Source organism: Asterias rubens, chromosome 3, assembly GCF_902459465.1.
Source record: "Asterias rubens chromosome 3, eAstRub1.3, whole genome shotgun sequence".
Classification (NCBI taxonomy): domain Eukaryota; kingdom Metazoa; phylum Echinodermata; class Asteroidea; order Forcipulatida; family Asteriidae; genus Asterias; species Asterias rubens.
Window position 1 is genome coordinate 11,399,442 of NC_047064.1, and position 5,143 is coordinate 11,404,584.

At 39.6% G+C, this 5,143-nt stretch overlaps 1 pseudogene; it reads right to left on the reverse strand.

Annotated features, from left to right (window-relative positions):
• Nucleotides 1-616: 616 nt before the first annotated feature.
• On the reverse strand, nt 617-3,374 carry LOC117288073 (annotated as a pseudogene).
• Between the last annotated feature and the right edge of the window lie 1,769 nt (nt 3,375-5,143).

The window sequence follows — 5,143 nt, forward strand, 5'->3', positions numbered from 1 at the left end:
ACATATTGTAAACTTTTATTTGTTTTGTTCTTAGGGGCCTTGTCACACGTAGACTTGACTCAAGTCACAATCCCGAGGCAGTTCCAGCAATCTGCAAATCTGCAAGGAGATAACCAGACCAAATTCAAATCTTTAAAGCACTTAATCGAAGCAAAACAACGCGCAAAAAAATAACAGCTTTCACAAACACCAATGGCTAGTTATTATTATTGTTCTTTATTTCCGCCTAAAACCCCGGCATAGCATTTGTACACGTTTTTTCATTTAAGTCTAAAATCCTAAAGCATAAAGTCAAAAGTTAAATCACATTTATTATCAAATTGAAGCTTAAAGGCAGTGGACACTATTGGTAATTACTCCAAATAATTATTAGCATAAAACCTTACTTGGTAATGAGCAATGGGCAGAGGTTGGTAGTATAAAACATTGTGAGAAACGGCTCCCTCTGAAGTGACGTAGTTTTCGAGAAAGAAGTATTTTTCCACGAATTTTCCACGAACAGTGTTTTATACTATCAACCTCTCCCCATTACTCGTTACCAAATGAGGTTTTATTATAATAATTATTTCGAGTAATTACCAATAGTGTCCACTGCCATATTAAGTTGTTTTACTTTCTAATCTTCCCACAGAAACCCATCATGTCCAGTCAGTTCAACCAATTCTTTGTTATAAGGAGGGTATAACTCCTGCAGTAATTTCTTAGTAGAAGCCATCATTGGGTGTCTTCTTGCCACTGGATCTCAAGACGGTCTCTCCTCCAATCTTAATCTTCCCGGTGTCAACGGTGAGGATGTCTTTCATTTGCTCCTTAGTGACATCTGAATCATAAGAAATAAGCAACGTGTATGTATAAATCAAAGGTCTTAGCAGCAGCTCAGATAATGAGTTGTATTTTCTATGTATTCCATTTGTTGGCAAGGGTATACCAGTATCGTTCACGACTAGGATGGTCAAGCACGTAGACCTGACATGTTTATAAGGTTATACAGTGTATATGATAATACAAAGGGGGATAAGTGACACTCAATCTTTGGGGCACCTGGTTCAAACGGAAGGTTTAAAAGACACAAATTTAGAAACGATTTGGCAAGATCAGTCACTATGAGTAAAGGCCCCTTTCGAAAGCTAAGCTAGGCCTTGGCTTCGGGCTTGGGGTCTGTAGTCATTTCAAACTATAATGTGCGCCTTCCATATTGGCCGAATCCCAACACCAAGCCATACTTTCACAAGGGCCCTCGATGGGCAACAGAATAAATAAATTAAAAAAATTGTCACAGCTTACCAATATCTAAAAAGTGATAAGTCTTAAGCAGAATGTTTTGTTTCTGACCCTCGAACCAGTCATCACTTCGGAGAAACAACACCTGATCAGTTGGAAAACGCCGTAACCAGTCTCTGACGTAGATGATATATAAACCGACTAAAGCACTCTGTATTATACAAATAAAAGTGAAACAAAACAAAACTCTCGACCAAAACATTAAACAAACACCTCAACAAAGCCACATACACCCATTATGGGAGTTATGCTTTCAAAGTATTGAAATAGCAAACTATTAATACTCAACACTTGCCACTTACGTGTCCTGCGCCTCCATTATTGAGTTGATATGCGCATGTGCGGTCATCTGCCGTATTTAGACACTCTCGAAAAATCTTCAAATGAGCGCGAATTTTCAGATCAAAATCCTGAGGCGATTTCCCGCCATAAATGTACCAATAATCAGAGTACAACCTAAAACAGATAACAGAAAAGTTTAGTAGTTATTACGATTATAATAATAATAGCCTCTTATATTTAATATAGCGCTCAGGTCCGTCTAGTCTTGAAATCAAGTCGGTAATTGTTAAGCTGTGTATTCACAGGGACGGTACACACATCCTCGATCCCAGTATGTTTGTATGTGAGTCTTGCCACGCGCTACCTACGACAGTTGCATCATGAAGGTAAATCAATCTGTGACTGTTGCATGAACGGCAGAATGTGTGTTTGTAACATGCAGCGCTACTGCGACGTTTCATCAAGTCTAAGCTCCGTCAGGCATGAAGCTGTTGGCGCTGCACAAGAAAATACATAAAAACAAAAGAAAGTACAATAAATTATTTTTGTGACCGGCTCAACAAAAATAAGTAAATTGAGGTACATACACAGTTGTATTGGTGTTATTATCAGCTTTCTTTTGGTGTAGGTTTGAACCCTGTGCCATTTTGCATTCTGGAGATATACTGACTGATATTTGCATATTCATATTTTATAATTTATTGAAAGTGCCTTCAGAGATACAGCTCCTTAAACTTAGCAAAATTTAAGGGAAGTTACCTATAATTGATATAAAAAACCTTTGTTTTTTTCAACTAAACAAAAATTAAAAAGGTTACTTCTGTGAATAAAATATGGAACTATTTATGCAACAGAAGCTAATAAACCGAGAAAGACAAAATATTGTTGTGAAAATATGTTCAGGATATCAACATTGATCGCCTCTTTAAATGTAATTAGAATATCGTCCCTTTTGTGCAGAGCGGGTCACAATAACTATACGACTATTAAACCTGTTGATTGGGTTCCGTAGCAAGAATATGATTCTTGCGTTTGGTGTTAAAGCTCCGATGACGTCAGATAGTGTGAAAGGTATGTATTGTTTCATCTGATTCATTTTCGACCATTGGATCGTCAGGTGGTTGTCCCATAGCGAGCTTGTTGATCCATCACCTAATAGTTAGAATGGGAAAATAATTATAGTTAATTGCTGCAAACTTGCCCGAATTTCATAGTGATGCTTAAAACGGTCAGCAAATTTGTGTACTTGGTGTAACAGAAACATTTGCTAAGGTGCAAGCGTATTTCACAGGTAAGCAGAAAAAATGAGGCGGCGTTCACAATGGATTTGCATTGTGACGTCATTTGTTTTCGTGCAGTGAGCACCGGAAGGTGAGCAGTGATATGAAATGGAAAAAACCACAGAAAGCACAAAATCGGCCGCTATAAAGCACCTTTATGAAATTGGGGCCAGCTTACCAACCAAAATGACCTATGGTATAAAATAATGCACAAAAATGTTTTAAGGTCTGAAGGTTTCGACACTAGCAGATTCTTTCTCGAAGGCCAATGGCAACAACACACCTAAAACAGGTTCACATTTATCTGCATTTTTTTCACATTCAAATTTACTGCTTCAAATTGTCATAAAAGTCCGAAAATTTCAATCGAAACAGGATTTTAAAGCAACGAATTTGTCGAGTACCATTTTTCCCCCTAAACTGTGAAAAGCGTGCTCCAGATTTAAGAAATCAATCTAGTTTTCTAAAAATAACAATTGAAAGGTTATAAATTCCAGATATTTGTTGGCAATATAACGTACATTTTGTCATGTTGGTAGTACAAGAGATAACAAAATTTATACAACACCCAAGCAGATCCTTGCCATTTTATTGGAGGATGCTCCGTCACGTGATAGCAAATAAAAGTACCATTCACCGTGGTCACTCACCGTGCTTGTTCGTTCCATCCGAAAAGTACCATTGCACGCTGCCAGAAGGCTCAGAGCTTTGCCCCCTGGACCCCAAACGGGGCTTCGCTCCTGGACCCCACCAGAGGCCGGCCCTCCTGGACTCCACCCAATAAATTGGTTCGAACCCCCCCCCCCAAAAAAAAAAAAACCATAATTCTGGGTGCGCCGTTGTCAATTCGAACCACAATTAACATTTATTTACCCCACCCGAGTGTGCCGGTGCAAATTTGAACTACGTCAATGTTTTACTTTGGCGGTAAACGACAATTTTTGGTCAAATTATGACGTCACTTTTGCACAAAAAAGTTGTAATTCTCCAGGTTTTGCGAATTTTGCATGATTCCACACAGGAAAGTTGTTCAGGATGCTCAACTTGGTCGATTTGCACCGTCATAACGCGATTTCCAGAGTTGACTATTAGAAAATCAAGATGGCCGCTCTTCTCTTTTCCCTGCCCGGGAATAAACTTTTTAAGTTTACGTGGCACCCCGAAAAGCCGAATTAGCGTGATTACTTCTTGCGGATACCCCACCGAGTGTGCCGGTGCAAATTTGAACCCCGTCAATGTTTTACTTTGGCGGTAATCGACGATTTTTGGTCAAATTATGACGTCACTTTTGCACCAAAAAGTTGTAATTCCCAAGGTTTTGCGAATTTTGCATGACTCCACACAGGAAAGTTGTTCGGGATGCTCAACTTGGTCGATTTGCACCGTCAATACGTGATTTCCAGAGTTGACCATTAAAAAAACAAGATGGCCGCTCTTCACTTTTCCCTCCCGGGGAATAAACTTTTTAATTTTCCTGGCACCCCGAAAAGCCGAATTAGCGTGATTACTTCTTGCGGATACCCCACCCGAGTGTGCCGGTGCAAATTTGAACGCCGTCAATGTTTTACTTTGGCGGTAATCGACGATTTTGGGTCAAATTATGACGTCACTTTTGCACCAAAATGTTGTAATTCCCAAGGTTTTGCGAATTTTGCATGACTCCACATAGGAAAGTTGTTCATGATGCTCAACTTGGTCGATTTGCACCCTCAAAACGCGATTTTCAGAGTTGACTATTAGAAAAACAAGATGGACGCTCTTCCCTTTTCCCTGCCCGGGAAATAATAAACTTTTTAATTTTTGAGCTCCCGAAAAGCCGAACTAGCGTGATTACTTTTTGCGGATACGCCACCCGAGTGTGCCGGTGCAAATTTGAACCCCGTCAATGTTTTACATTGGCGGTAATCGACGATTTTTGGTCAAATTATGACGTCACTTTTGCACCAAAAAGTTGTAATTCTCCAGGTTTTGCGAATTTTGCTTGACTCCACACAGGAAAGTTGTTCAGGATGCTCAACTTGGTCGATTTGCACCGTCAAAACACGATTTCCAGAGTTGACTATTAGAAAAGCAAGATGGCCGCTCTTCCCTTTTCCCTGCCCGGGGAATAATAAACTTTTGAATTTTCGAGCTCCCGAAAAGCCGAATTAGCGTGATTACTTCTTGCGGATACCCCACCCGAGTGTGCCGGTGCAAATTTGAACCACGTAAATTTTTTACTTTAGCGGTAATCGACGATTTTTGGTCAAATTATGACGTCACTTTTGCACCAAAAAGTTGTAATTCCCAAGGTTTTGCGA